At 41.1% G+C, this 16,222-nt stretch overlaps 1 protein-coding gene across 7 annotated transcripts in view; it reads left to right on the top strand.

Moving 5' to 3' along the window:
• Window positions 1-16,222, top strand: part of TSNARE1 (t-SNARE domain containing 1) — a 462,920-nt gene that overhangs the window by 300,170 nt on the left and 146,528 nt on the right. The window lies entirely within an intron of this gene.

The following is a 16,222-nucleotide window of genomic DNA, read 5'->3' as shown; positions in this document are numbered from 1 at the left end:
ATCTCTTCATTTGTACAATCAACAAGAGACAGTTTACTCACCCAGTTGGTAGTTTAATCTTTCTTTCTTTTACTATAAACCATGGCCAGAAGGATTTTTGGAAGGAAAAAAAAAAAAAAAAAGTTGTTACTGTGAATTCACTTTGTATTTAAGCAGAAATCACTGCTTTCTCAAGGATAAAACAAAAAGAGGAAGAATAGAGGAGGAGGGAAGGATATGGCAGAAGGGGTGAGGGTAAGTTTTGCAGTGAGGCATCGCTGATGAAGCTGCTCCGGCTGGCAAGAGGATGAGTGAGTCGCTGTGGTGTTTAGCAACCATACAGCAAGTGGCCTTGTACTTATCCAGCTCTAGGGATAGATCATGTCAAGGTTTAGGAACATCCATTACATTACACACAGGAATCTGGATTTGGTATTTCGAAGGCAAGGGTTTTGTGTGTGAAAGCTGAGCAAATCTGATCCGCGACAGTTTGGAGACGGCAGAAGGAAATCACATACATACTGTCTTTTGTTCCTCTGTTTTGTTTGTTTAACAAAATCTCTTTCCAGGGTACAATTTCATTTTGAGGGATCAGAGGTTAAAAAGCAATTTTCCCTCGCTGACAGCAGCATAAAGTAGTGAGTTACATTTCTCTTAATGGTCTCATTTAACTGAGGAGTGAATGGAAATCCTTGGTAACCGAGTGGAAAACCACACTTCGAGTCATTCTTGTGCCCAGTGGCAGCCTATACAACCAATTGCATTGCCCAAAGATCAAATCTTTGAGAAACGGTATTAAACATGCCATTTAAGGGGTCTAGGAATACCAGGAAGTTGGGAATTTTAACACTGGAGATGTATACCTAACCTGACATCCGATGAAAACCAGGAATAGAAAATAAGTATCCCGGTTTGAGTCCCAGCTGTACAGCCTGGAGCAGTATTATGCTGGGCTGTGATCTTGTCAGATCTCATCAAGTAGGAAAATGATTGGGTTTGGTCAGTGCTCATGCTGGAAACCTCTCCTTCAAACCTTCCTGTATGGGCAGCGTAGCCGTTTGCTGTTCAGTGGGTAGCCCCTTCTGAGTGATTCCTTTCTGGCACAGGGACACCATCCAAACAGTGCCATCGTTCCTGAGGTACTTCATCAGGTTTTGATAATAAGCATCAGTAAAGATGCCATGTTGTTTTTGAAAACAAAAACTGAAATTAATAATAGAATTCCAACATGAGGACTTATATCCTGATTTCTGTGCCTTGATGTTTTACTTGGTTCACACAAGCGTCAGTTTATCAGCTCATCTCTTTAATAGGGACAGTGTTCCTGGTTTCCACTCTAGTAAACTGTTTTTCCACTGAAAATCACAAGTCACCTATGCTAGTCATATTTAAATGTTGCAGAGAACCTGGGGTGTCTCAAATGGTCAGAAGTGGATCAGAAATTAAGTGTTTATTTCCCTACTGTTTTTAATAACAATAAGAATATCAGTCATGAAGAGAAAACAATATGTAAGAAGGAAGAAGTTATGGATAATGAAATTGCATTTATTTCCACTTTGGCAAAACCTGAGAGCACTTTCATTAAAGGTTTTCTCCGTATTCCTGAAAGAAGTCACAGACCTGCTGGGATACGTTTGTAGTAAAGTTATAAAATGGCCTGGCACTATGAGAATTGGAAACCAGGAATTGTTAATTATGCTCAAAAGGAGACAATAGAGTGAATTATAGTCTCACTAAACCCGACTGCAGCAATACACAAAGCTCTTGAAGACGTTTTGAAACGAAGAATTAAAAGCATAAAGTTCAGTGGAAACTGGGACAAAATGGCATTTCATTTTACTTCGAAAAAGTAATTGACTGTCTTTCTTTGTGAGGGTAAAGAATTTGCTTAGACAAAGGTGATGAGAAAGACTTGACTTCTGGACTTCAGAAAAACATTTTCTACAATAGTATCACATAAGGATTATCTTTATTTAGAAGATTCATAGAGAATGAGGTTATCTCAAACGATAATTGGATGCTTGTGGGTGGGCAACTGAACTGCCAATTCAGTGCAATCAACAGCTAATGGAAAAATATTCATCTGATTTCCCAGTAAATGTCTGCATTGGATCTAACTGATTCACTCCCTAGTCTTTGTGGTGGGCTCTGAAGGATACTCCCATGACTATAGCAGGTGCTTAGACAGGAACGTATGTGTGTAGATATGTCGTACATCAGGTATGGACACAGATAGCCAAATTGGTGAGATATGGACTGGCTAAGTGGGGAAAAAAAGAAAGAAAGAAAGAAAGAAAGAAAGAAAGAAAGAAAGAAAGAAAGAAAGAAAGAAAGAAAGAAAGAAAGAAAGAAAGAAAGAAAGAAAGAAAGAAAAGAAAGAAAGAAAGAAAGAAAGAAAGAAAGAAAGAAAGAAAGAAAGAAAGAAAGAAAGAAAGAAAGAAAGAAAGAAAGAAAGAAAGAAAGGAAAGAAAGAAAGAAAGAAAGAAAGAAAGAAAGAAAGAAAGAAAGAAAGAAAGAAAGAAAGAAAGAAAGAAAGAAAGAAAGAAAGAAAGAAAGAAAGAAAGAAAGAAAAAGGAAAAAAAAAGATGGAAAAATGGAAAATTGGCTTAACTTTCAGGCTTAGCAGCCTGGAACCAGCATTCTAGCCTAGCGTGTCTGGCATGGGGTAGCTCCTGGCCTCTTCCCACAGAGACCACCGTGGCAGCCCCCCAGCTGCCAACACCTGAACACTGACACCCAATTCCTATGCATTGAGTTGTACAGAAACTTGAAAAAAAAAACGAACACATAACATTTAAGATTAGAGCTGAATTATATTCATCATATTTTTATTGGACTGCAGTATCAAGCAAGCCATTTTTTCTCATTATGCTTGAGAGTTAGAAAGCATCAGAACTGATGTTACCTCTTTGCTATTGATCATAATCCAACAAACATGACTTCCCAGTGAGATAAACTTGAAGTGAAAATCTTTTAATTGGCTCTTTTTATTAAAGAAAAATGCAGGTAAAAGTCAGAGCTTAACTTTTAAGCTGAAAATCAGCTGTTCAGATGTATTTTTAATCTTCTTTAATGTAAAGCGGATATTCTGGACACAGATTGTATGTCAGAGAGACAGTTTGCTGTGGATTTTTGTCATCTAGCAGGGAAGCAAAGTTTGGGATGTAGACTCCCTGTGGACCCCCCGGTTAACAAAAGAAACTACAGAGAGAGAGATCCAGATCTTTGTAAGCTGCTAAAATGGCTTAAGTTGGGAAACATGCAGCTGGGCCTTGCACTTTGTAGGAAATGAGTATTGAATTTGTTTTGGTGCAGTTGCTTCCTTTTTATTTGCAATATGTTCAGGCTAAGAGAGGAATGTGTGTTGAGTCCACTGATTCAGGCTATAAAAGCTATGAAGAAACAGAAATATTTATATGGCCAGATGAGACATCAGTCCTATGTATTCAATAGTTCCTAGTGCTTTTGTGAGATCTGCACCTGTTAGCTAAATCAGAAAATTCTTTCATGGACAATCCCATCCCTCCCCCATTTTCATTTATTTATTTATATTTATATTTTTGGAAGCAGTCCTGTCCAATATATTGCCCAAATACAGTTGAGCAGCTGCAAATCCAGCCAGTCCTGCCAGGTAGGCCAGCTATCAGTTCTGTCTCAGTAGGCCCAACAATTTTATCATTAATGTTTGTATTTCTTAATAGACAAACCACTAGCCAACAAGCTCTGCAGGCTTTATTCTTACATTGCAATTAACGGTGCACATGAAAAATCACATCAGTGATCTCAGTGCAATTAGACTAATCTAAAAATGTAGGAGGCCGAGGTTGCACTTGAAAAGTCTCATTATCATTCTAGGTGAATGGGGAGAAGCTTCTTTCAGACATTCATCCAAATGAAAATCTGCCACTACGTTTTGGTTTCCCTGGGAGTATATGAAAATCTGAATGTGGAAACCACACTTTGCCTGGTTCTGGTCAAACTTCCAGCAGCATCGGTCTTCTGGATTTCTATTTCTATTCGTTCAGGAGAAAGAAAATCTAACCCTGGGCTTCTTTTAGCCTCTATTATTGATCCTCAGGTAGTATAACTGTGTGCAGCTGCCTGGAGTTAAGATTTTTACACCAGGTAAGAAATGTCCCTGTTTCTGCTACATTTACAACTGACTAGTATCAGTTGTCATAGCTTATATATTTATTCATCGTCTGTGGAGGCCATTATCAATTAATATCAGCACCAGCATATCTATTTCTGCATTGCTGTTTACCATTTTGAAGTAATCTTTTGTCAATGTTGAGCAACCACATGTATTTCATTACACTACCTCTAAGTTCTGGTGGGGTGAGAATCCATCTTCAAACGGTATTTTCCTGTAAGATTCGCCTTACAGATTTTTCTGTAATGCAAGAATGTCTCTTTCACACATATTCTTCAAGTTGATTGAAAAGTATTGGTCCTGCAGAGAAAAATGCAAACATACACAGATAGGAAGGACTTTTTAAGCTCTAGTATTTTATCACCAAGGCACATAAAATGAAGTAGGTGCTCCAAAGGCAAGGGAATCCCTCTTGTGCATAGTACAAAACATGAAGGGACTTTTGCATCCACAAAGACAAAAATCCCAAGGAGAACCAAAGCCACAAAATGCTTTTCCGAAGTTTACAGGTACAGTCGCAAAGAAAGCACTGTTCCTTCACTGCTTTACTGCCAGAGGCTTCTTGTTACATTTCTAAAGCATAAAGAATTCATGTTCTGATGTGCTTATTCTTCCCCACAGAAAAGGACGAGAAAGTGCCTTGTTGCATGTGGATGCCTTGAGATGATGAGGTGTCTGTGCCAACAGTGACACAGATGTTAGAAGCTAGGGGCACCAAAGACCTCGTTTCATCTTTTCCTGCTTCCACTTCATGGACCCAGCCTTTAGTAGGTGGTCATGCCAAGTGGGACATTTCCCAGTTTGAGAATCACGTGCTAGATGCCCCTCTACAGCAGAGCATTTTTATGTCCTCATGGTATCAGTATCAGTGTCCCTTACTCCAACAGAAGCTCATCCCCAGAAACTCATCCTGGAGAGCTCAGTGGAACCAGAACGCCGGCAGAAAGGTCAGTGGGTTAGAATCATACAATCACAGAATGGTTTGGGTTGGAAGGGACCTTAAAGACCATCTAACTCCAACCCCCTGCCGTGGGCGGGGACACCTCCCACCAGCCCAGGTTGCCCAAAGCCCCATCCAGCCTGGCCTTGAGCACCTCCAGGGATGGGGCATCCACAGCTTCTCTGGGCAGCCTGTGCCAGTGCCTCACCACCCTCTGAGTGAAGAATTTCTTCCTTAATTTCTTCCTGGGTTCCTGACCCTTGCACAGGGAGACAGTTTGAGTGCTAGCCTGCACCGTTGCCATTCATCTGCCTTCCTGGTTAGGTAGTGGGGAGACTGGAGCAGACTGGGACTGAGGAGTTCTGTGGAATGATCTTAAAAGACTAGTAAACATCTAAACTAAGCATGCCTTAATCATAAAACACAACTTAATTATTATGTTTTTTTTAAGACAACTCATAAGAAAAATAATTATAGGATGCGTGAAAAATCCATTATATTTTGTAGGTCTCGATAAATACTTCAGTAGCTCTGGTTTTAGTGGGTCCATCTTGTGTATATTCTTCATAGCTTGCCTTTTTTTTTTTTTTTTTTGGCCTAGTGAGGGACAATGTATCATTCTTTTTTATAAGCAATAGTACTGTCCATTTATGAGAAACAATGCTTGCATCAGTTCCTTTATACTTTAAAAGGCCTTATTCTAACACAGATCTGAAGCATATAAAAAATAAAGTAAACTCCATTTTTTATTTATCTTTACTCTTCAGGATCTGTCCTAGAAGATATTACTCTGTTCTGGAAATACTTCCTCAACTCCCTACTCCCCCCACTTTTTTTTTTTTTTTTAAAGAGTTTAAAGAAAAGAAAATCATCTGCAAGGATATAGTAACTTAGGGCTTCTACTGATGTCAAAGGTATGTTTCTCTTTGCCATTAATGGGAGCGGGATAGAGCTTTGTCTACTAGACAGGTCATATTTGCTGATTCAATAGTACTGGGGAGAGTTCAGACAGGTAAGTTTATTTTTTCTAAGTGGAGGAATCCGGAATTCCTCTCACAGCCTCTAAACTTTTCCCGACCCTCTCCCTAGCTGTGTCTTTAAAAGATAGAGGTTATTATTGAATATTTAGGAGCATAAGGACGTAATAATGACTGTTTTCAGCTATCACCAATATAATAAAAAATGCCATGATCAATTTTTCTGTAAGTTCTAGTTCCTTTGACCTAAAAGGAATACAATGCCACGTAACATAACTGAACACACCGTATCAAATAATAGGGCAAGCTCTCTGAAGACTGATAGAAAACTTTACATTGACAGATTGTAGGTACCCACACAGACATGATCTCTCAGTGGAATTATCATTTAATTCTGTTAGTAAAGGCTTCAGCAAGGCTGTGCCATCCAGTGGCTCTCATTTCAAGGCTCGGGCCAGTTAGTGAGAGTGGGAGAGCAGCAGGAGAGCTCTAAGGGCCTGCAAGCCTGGCTGCACAGGAGAGATTACAAAAATAAAGAAAGTTGGTTAGGCTAAAAAAGACAAGATGGAGGGGATGATAACAGCCTATGGGTACATAAAAGTCTGCTCCAAAGAGGAGAAGAATAATCATTGCTTTTTTTGTTTATTACAGATGGAAAGAACAAGAAGTAATGGGCTTAAATTGTAGCAGGAAAGAATCAGGGTAGATACGAAGAAAAAACTACCTAACGATAAGGAACATGAAATACTTTCTGGGGAGATTTTAGAGTCTCCAGCACCGGATATCTGTAACAGTATCTTGTGAAACATATTTCAGGGATGGTGTTTGCATAATTGCTTTTACTCTTGCCTGTCAGATCACACGGCAAGGTGCAACGTAAATAGGACATGTTCATATTGTATCGCAAACCATCATTATCTAATCAGAAAATGTTGCAGCCATGAATCACTCTTTGATTTGTGTACTCATCTTCTCTTCCCTCTTCCTCCACCTCCTCCCCTCAAAAAAAAAATAAATAAATAAAATTGTATCTTCTTGTTAGGCACCTTCTTTAGGGACCACAATCACTGATTTGTTTTGACAGAGGTGGTGAGACTCAGCATTTTCTGTCAACTTTGGTTAGAGAGGTGGTTGGTTACAAACCCCAGAAATCACTTTGCCGTATCCAAACATTTTCTGCCTGGCTCTCAAGTGTCATGGCCTTGGTTAGCAATCACCTTTTGTTCTATAGAGAATTTACACAAACAGGAGTCGTTAAGATTACGGATTATGTTTTCAGTAGTGCTTTGGATGATGTTGTTGAGCCACACAGGTGAGGGGTGTGGGGGCTAGGTTGGCAAGGCACCTTCCTTGAAGAGTGATAGATAATGATGTTTGACCAGCACATGGGTTGGAAATAAAGAGGGTTTGTAGGAAGAAGGAAAACTTATATGCTGTTCAGGAGGAAATACATCTATACTACTCAATGAAATAAGACTGAGGGCTGTCCTGTGGCCCCACCAGCTGGTTGTGTCCCCGCAGTCATATTGTCTGCCATGCCAGAAGAAGGTGACAGCATCCAAGTTGTCGACGAGGAATGGTTCTTGACATATGCTTCTGTAGACCTGCATCATTCTTCGGGAGAACAGGACAAAGCTGCATCACAAAGCGTGGCAAGAAAGATGCATTAAAGCATTTAATGCAGGAGATGCATTAAACTCACTGGTTTGACCTTCCAGCTTGGCTTTGGACCCCCCTCACTTGTACAGACACGTCTGGAGGTCACTCTGCCCTTGGCTGACCACGGTTAATGTCATCAGACCTGCTCTGCGTGTGCTTGGGTGGTGTGAGACCCAGCCCTTTTTGGTGAGGGCACTTCCCAGCTCACCTTGTTGTCACCCTCTCTTCGAAGTAGTTGCAGTGTGGTCAGTAAGGATATTTATTGCAGTTATTTTACTACTGTTGTTGCTTTTTCATGGCTGTAAAGGGGTTCTTGATTTAATATGAAAGGGTTGGGTTTTTCAGTGCTAAGAAGAGGGAATAGAGGCAGCATGAAGAGGTGACTGAGGCACTAGTTGGACCCCTAGGCTCTGACAGAGACTAATCCCATGTAAAATGAGGAAACAAATCTTTTTCTACCATGATCACATAGGTGATGGTCGTTAATTGCTGGAGGACAGACGGGGGAAGACATGACATATTACTGTATCCACCTGGAAATTTATCTCGGAGAGAGAAAGAATGCTGAATACAGGTGCTGCTTGCATAAAGCCAAATCGTGTTGGCAGGGGGGACATTAAATTCTGGGTATTGCACATTAGGAAGGTTTAAACATAACAGTAGACCAACAGCATGCAATAAAGTCAGACCTGAAAGTCCAAGGATTTGGAAATGAGAGCAGCATGCCCGCGACCAGGCAGCATATTGATCTGTGCAATAGAAAATGAGGCCACAGCGTAGCAGACGGAGGTGAGAAACAAAATCCAGTGGATCAGGGCCTGAATTGTTTTAATTCACATTTCTCTGTAATTACTTGGAGTGCTTTCCAGCATGCAGTGGAAGAGCCTCAAAGTCAGATTCTGCTCTTGATGTCATTGTCGTGCACTGGGAAGAACATCATGGAATTAGGATACCAGAAGTAATCTGGTATGAGGAGAGCAGAATACATCCCACCATCTGACACTGCTGCTTCCCGACCAAGTAAAGGATACTTTCGGCTTTCTCAGCCCCCAAGCTGTTGCCTTTCTGAGCAGAGCCGTAGTGAAATGCCTGCGGTGTCTGCGGGCTACGGCACACCGTGTGTTGCACAGCAGCCTGCTGCATCAATAACCATTACCATATACATCCAGTGGCTACCAGGAATTAGATGACTTCTGCAGCATGTATCCCCAGTGTCCTTCAGCAGCATTGCCTTCAGCGACAGGCAGCACGGGTACTGGTTTACTGCTCTGCTGCAGCCTCCCTTGTGTTTTAGCATCCAAAGCCAATTAGGATTGAACAATAGAAAGAGGATGTTGAATGAATGTTCTCAAACAGATCATAAAACGCTGGTGGACATGCTTTGTTTGCAGAGGCGGATGAAATGTTGACCACCGTGTAGCCATCCACAGATGGTTCTTCAGTGAAAAACAAACATACGCTTGCAGGCCAAACTTTACGTCATTTTTGTTTGTTTGTTTGGTGGTTTTGTTTGTTTGCACTTGTTTTGTTGCTGTTGTTTTTGTTGTTGTTATTTTTTTCTTTTTTTTTTTTTTTTCATTTTTTCTGGTCTGTCTTCTAAATACAATCCCAATTCCTAAAGAAGTCGATAGTCTGTCCTCATAATACTTCTTTCCAGAAGGCAAAAAAGGATCATTTCAGATCTACCACTGGAAACCCGTAAAAGACGGACTCATCACCAGAAGGTGGAAGGGAAGACATAGTTTTGATTCTATGCACTGGCCTTCTGTCTCTTCACCTACTGTTTAAATTTTGTAACCAATCTTCTATCCCTTTGGGTTGCTTATCTCCACATAACAGAGAGATGGATTTTCAAACATACTCCACAGTCTAGTGAAGTCTTCCTTGCCTGTGTCTACATAGAAGGAGTGGAGGAACAACAAAACACTGGAATCACCACTTCTGTCTGAGCGTGGGTCATCCCACCGAGATAGCCAACAGACTCCTTGTCATTCACCAGTCTGTTATGTGGCTGAACCCACCAGGAGCAAGGTGAAAGATGGGGAGGGATGTACTAGGGGCAGAGCTGCATCTGGAAGGGATCAGAGCATCTGTGAAGCCTGCAAAGCCTGGTTAACTTTGGAACTGTTTAACAGACAACATCATGATGTAGAAGTGCTTCAGTAGTTGACACGAGTACCCAAAACGTGCTTAACCTCTCTCGCACGGTGCTCACTGCAGGTTCACTAACGGTCCCAGGAAAATGAGTAAATTTGCTTGCACCCTGCCACAGCTGAGCTGGTTCCAACTTGTCACCTTGCTAACAAAATGTACCGGTGTACTAGTACTTGAAAGCACAATCAGATATCAACCTGGTAAAAGCTGCAGATTGATTAAGCTCTGTTGAATTTTGCTCTGACTACATAAGACATTACTGTCCCCAGAGCTGATGTCCCCACGGGCAGAGATTGTTGGTGGAATGGAGGCTGCAGGAGGAAATGGATAAATGGATGCCTGTGCCCCAAGGAGGGTTGGTGGTGGGATGTTTGTACCACTTCTCTGTTGGGACGGATTGTCCATGCTGGACATGATGGGAAGGTGAGACACAGAACTTTCAGAACTTTTAACCAAAGTGAAAGTTTTTTCAGTTGCGTTTTTCTCAGTATGCTTTTAATCATTGATTTAATCATTGAAAACATCTAATTTCAAACCTGAGAGAGTGAGAAGGAAAATAATAATAATAATAAAAAAAAAGCCTTAACCAGCCCTTTGATCTGATTTGTTGTTGAGATGCATTCAAAAGGCATCCACACAATACATAGTTTCCTTAAGATAGCCCAGTTAATTAAGACTAAACCACAGAAGTTGGGCCACCTTGTGCCCAAGGGATCTGAGGTGTTACATCCTATAATTATTCATATTTTTTTTTTCTGCTTTCAGTAGTAGAGGGCTGTGTTGCAAATCACATCACCTGTCTCATCACCCATCCCATCAACATCTCGGAGGGCCCTTAGTCACCCCTAGCAGGGAAAGGTTCAGCAAGCTCCAAATGTGTTAGTTGATATCATTCCCTTTCCATTTTTGCTAGTTTGATTTGATTCTCTCTGTGTTTCAGAGAAAAAGACGAGAATTTTATATACGCCCTGTGAAAATTATTCTTCATTCCTCTCTAGCAGCCTGATCAGTTATTTGACAGGCTTACTGAAAGTGTGTCTTTTTTTGTGAAGCCTTAAATATTCCCTACCATGAAATTAGTCCATTACTCATTCCTACCTGGTTTGTCTTTACTAAATAATAATAGAAATGCCTCTTTTTTTTTATTTTTGTTTTGTTTTGTTTTGTTTTGTATTTACAGGCAATTAACCTGTCTCCCGTGGCCCTGTTTTCTCCCAGTTTTTTCCAAAGCTTTTCATGTGCACGTTTACCAACCCTTTCTATAGCTGTGGGTGCTCTCCTCCAAACTCACTTATTTACATACAAAGTAAGTCAGCTTGTGCCCCTTTGATGATCAAGAAGACAGAATGAAGAAACAAGTCCATCACACTAGTTTTATATGAAGGCAGAAGATGCAGAGAGAACTGCATGGTGGCGTGGGACATTGTCCTGTGACATGCAGGAAATTTAGAGTTTTTGGTGTGAAATTGCTGGAACAGTGCCATTGTGGGGACGATATTTGGTTGTTGATGTACAGACGTGGGCAGATTAAAGTAGTATGGTGGATAACCTTTGTCAGATCCTAAATCACGACTCCACATACTGAATCCATAATTCAACATACTGAATTATATTGTATTTCTTACCCTTGTTTGCGTAAATCAAAAGCTGGTTCCTAAAAGGTTTAGCCATCCCTGCCATCTCCAGGAGAGGGGAGGAGAGGACAACTGGCATTAGTAGCTTTTCCTTTATTTGATCAGACTCTTCCTCTGCTTAGCTGTCAACACTTACAGGTTGCCTAAAATGAGCAAATATATTCAATTATTTTATGGAATGCTCTTTTCTGGACAAATGCATGAGAATCAAGTGAAGTTCATATGGTACACGTCCTTGACTAGAGCTTGCCCTGTGGGGAAGATGTCTTTGTGACCTCAGCTGGTGAGCATCCGGTACCCAGAAGCACTGAGTATGCGGTAACCCTTGTAATTCATGTCCTGTGTGCACAGCAGCAGATGCTGCTCTTGACATCAAGCTAACCTTCCATTCAATCTCACTCTTTTTTGTTTGTTTTATTATTTCTCCTTCACAGCATTCTCCATCAGAGCACATCAACGGTTCATTTAAAATTTTTTATTCCCAGGTCTGCAAGGCCTCTTGGGCTGAACTCGTACATAGTTTTATTTCTCACTCTTTTCTTTCTTTCTTCCTTTTTATTTTTCTTTTTTCTTCCCTGCAACCAAACAGAAAATTGCTTTTCAGGGTGAAAAGCTGCCTTCCCCTTGTGCTTTTACACTCAAATCTGCCTCAAACTGAGGAATGAGCACGATGAATCACTGGCAAAATTGTGACTCCTTGAAGCACTTAGGAAGAAGGAAGTTCCTTGATATTTCATCACTTAAGCATTTTTCTCACATTCACAATCAACAACATTTCCTGTTTTTCACTCAGTGAAGTTCTTCAGTTGTTTACTCCATATTCAGGTAGAGTTCAGAGGTAGTACTGTGAAAGTCAGTGTTTCACCTTTGAAATCCCATTTAAATTTGACAGAATGATGCAATTGAGGAGCTTCCAGGCCTTCCAACAGTCATGAAAAATGCATGCCATCCTTTACCAAACAATATTCAGAGTGCCAAATGGAATTACAAATGGAAGAGGTGTTTACTGTGCAGGTGGGGTGTTTTCTAGGTCTTAGTGAACAAAGGATTAAACCAGGGTGAGTTGTTTCCTCTCCTTGTACAGTTGCCCAAGATGAATCAGCTCCTGGGGTGTAGTGAATGTGGAGAAGGAAAACTGGAGTCTACACCCAAGGTTATAGGGCTGGCCTGAGTACAGGATGTAGAAAGTTTTCAGGGGAGAGCCTCCATTTTCCATTACTTTTCTTCTGCTTACTTTGCCTTCAGTGTCCGTTGGTGTGAGACCCCTCCACACGCTATCCTTCTACGTCATTTCTTCATAGTCAAAATTTTGGCAGTGAATTTTGCAAATAATGCTACAAAATAATCTACATTTTTTTTCAACCCTGAAACCTTCCTGAGTGTTATGAGCAAAACAGGCAGCTGCCTCCTCTTCTTCAAGCCAGGAGCCCACTGCCCATCCTGCCCACCACCAACAACCCTTGTCACAGCCATGATTCAAATGCTGTATCAAGGCTGGTTTTTGAGCCTCGGCAAATCCTCCTTCATTTTACTGGAGAGGGGAAGACACAGCCCTTCTCTTCACAAACAGGAAAATACACAAAATCCACAGTGCTTTTTGGCTGACCAAATGCAACCTCAGTTTGTCATTCGCTGAAAATCATTCCTCTGCTTGCTTGGTGACCTTCAAATGGAAGAACACCGTTGTTTGCTGTCCCACACTAAGTAAAGAAATCTGACCTTGTGACGTATCCTACTTGTATCCCTGTTTGGCATTTCTAAATCCTTTAGGCCCAAATTATGGAAGTTATTAAAGGACCTAATTCCTGCTAGATTAAGTGGGACAGAAAGATTGTACTACCAGTGCAAACTGTGTGTCATATCTAGTATGTTAAAGGGTGGTACTGGAGGGAGAAGTGCCTTTGAGTAAAGCAGCTTGAAACAGAGCCTAATTGAAATATAAGGTTCTTTAATTGCATTAATGAAGCTCTTAATAGGATTAAAACAATTGTTCCTTTCTCTTTTATCTTGAAGCTTCTTTCTTTTTTTTTTTTTCACATAAATTCCATAATTACGTCTGCTTGTGCTTATTTTCAATTTTCAGTCATAACTAAAAAACAAGGTGTGGCTATTTTCGTCTGAGCTCACCTCCCAAGAAAGAATGGTCCAAAAAAGGCAAACTTCAAAAGTATTTCCTTGTCTTTATTAGAAGAGGTGTTTGGTGTTGTGTATCCAAAAAGAAGGATCAAATGACCAAAACAAAGGAGCAAAACACAGCAGATAAGCAAAGTATCCTTGTTATCTGTACTAGTTACCAAGCAAAACTGTGGTTTAAATAGTTGGATTTACAGCTAGATAATGCTAAATTTTGGTGTCAGTTTGCCGTTCCTTCCCTTCCCTTCCCTTCCCTTCCCTTCCCTTCCCTTCCCTTCCCTTCCCTTCCCTTCCCTTCCCTTCCCTTCCCTTCCCTTCCCTTCCCTTCCCTTCCCTTCCCTTCCCTTCCCCCTTCCCTTCCCTTCCCTTCCCTTCCCTTCCCTTCCCTTCCCTTCCCTTCCCTTCCCTTCCCTTCCCTTCCCTTCCCTTCCCTTCCCTTCCCTTCCCTTCCCTTCCCTTCCCTTCCCTTCCCTTCCCTTCCCTTCCCTTCCCTTCCCTTCCCTTCCCTTCCCTTCCCTTCCCTTCCCTTCCCTTCCCTTCCCTTCCCTTCCCTTCCCTTCCCTTCCCTTCCCTTCCCTTCCCTTCCCTTCCCTTCCCTTCCCTTCCCTTCCCTTCCCTTCCCTTCCCTTCCCTTCCCTTCCCTTCCCTTCCCTTGTAAATTTTTGGAAAGGAAGAGGACTGAGGAAAGAAAAGGAGATATAAGTTACTGTTTCTCTGTGACAAAGTTGGCTCAAATTTCTTCTACAGTACTGCTGGAGTAAATGCAGTAATCAGTACTTACTCCAGTGTACACTCGTATCTTCAAGGCACTGAAAGCAAAACTTCACCCCCTGTGACTGGCATAAGCTCCCCCCGCCCCCGCGCACAAAGTGCTTACACTTTTAATTTTCAGGCACATCAGATTAAATTATCAGGAGCTGTATTTCATTAAATGCTACAATGGACCTTAACAACTCAGAACTCCCTTGAAGGCAGCATTCTTGCAAATGTCATTCAGCTTATCAGATTTTTATAAATTTGTACTTTCATGGCATTATGTACCATCCCTGCTGTGCTTCTGAGAACTGTAAATTCAATTGTTGATTTTTTTTTTTCCTTTTAAAAGGAAAGTGCTGGTTTTCTGTAAAGTCCTTTTAAATCTATGTATCTCCATCCCCTCATCTCACATACAGTAGTTTCTTTCCTGTATTTCTGTTGTATGTTAACATTAATGTAAAATAGGAAAATGACCTTGGACAAAAATTTAAACCTGTATCTTCTCGCAGAACAAATGTAAGGATGGGGTGGAAAGGGAGTTTTGAGCTATTGAAAAATGTTTAAAGGATAAAGAGATCATTGCAAGTAAAATGTAAATGCATCGTAGGCTATTTTTCAACTTTATATCACTCCAGTCTGACAATTAAACATATAGGTATAGATATATTTCCTTAAACGCTCCTTATAACTGCATAAATTGAAATAATCTCAAGGAACTCACAGTAAATTTTGTTTCTCATTCATCCCATACTTGCACATCCCATACTAGCCCCTCTTTATCCGGACTGGGTGGCATTTTCTAAGCTCATGAAGAGCTATAGGTGACAGGTTTACTCTTTCACCTCAAGCACTGTTCTAGGCTGTCTAACAAGGTGTCAGAGCACATCAACATATTGGTGTAATTAATTCTGAGACCAGGAGAAGAGGAAATACTATTTCTCCCACTATAGAGTTGGAAAATTGGCATGTAAATGTGGAATTTGACAAAAAATATTTATTTATTTATTTGTAGGGGAAGGATGGGATTAACCTGACAAAAGCCAGAAATACTCAGCTAGTCTACATCTGAAATGGTTGCCTACTCTTGCTTTGTAGTCAGGGGATAGAAATAGATATGTTCACAGCACAACTTGTAGGAAATCAGTGCAACAAAACATGGAAGTGATATTTATTTTAAACAAAATTTATCTCAGTGACTAGCTCTCACTCATACTGTCTCATAGATTTTGCTCACACTTGAGCACCCACATACTGTAATCCATATAATCATAACAAGATCATCACTGAGGTGTGTGCATCAAGTAGTCTGGACAGGATGACTTGTGTAGGACAGGACAATCAGCACCAGCTCATATCCTCACTATGTCCTCTCTATGTTATTCTACAAAACAATGTTCATATCACAGAATCACAGAATGGTTTCAGTTGGAAGCGACCTTCAAGATCATCAAATTCCAACTCCCCTGCCATGGGCAGGGACACATCCCACTACACCAGGTTGCTCAAAGCCCCATCCAACCTGGCCTTGAGCACCTCCAGAGATGGGGCATCCACAACTTCTCTGGACAACCCGTGCCAGTGCCTCACCAGCCTCACAGAAAAGAACGTCTTCTGAATATCTAATCTAAATCTATCCTCTTTCAGTTTAAAGCCATTCCCCCTTGCCCTATCACTACACCCCCTGCCAAAGAGTCCCTCCCCAGCTTTCCTGTAGGCCCCCTTTAGGTTCTGGAAGGTCACTGTAAGGTCTCCCCAGAGCCTTCTCTTATCCAGGCTGAACATCCCCCGCTCTCTCAGCCTGTCTTCATAGGAGAAATGCTCCAGCCCCCTGATCATG

The sequence above is a fragment of the Anser cygnoides genome, chromosome 2 (assembly GCF_040182565.1).
Source record: "Anser cygnoides isolate HZ-2024a breed goose chromosome 2, Taihu_goose_T2T_genome, whole genome shotgun sequence".
NCBI classification, from domain to species: domain Eukaryota; kingdom Metazoa; phylum Chordata; class Aves; order Anseriformes; family Anatidae; genus Anser; species Anser cygnoides.
This window is presented reverse-complemented; position numbering and strand designations above follow the sequence as displayed.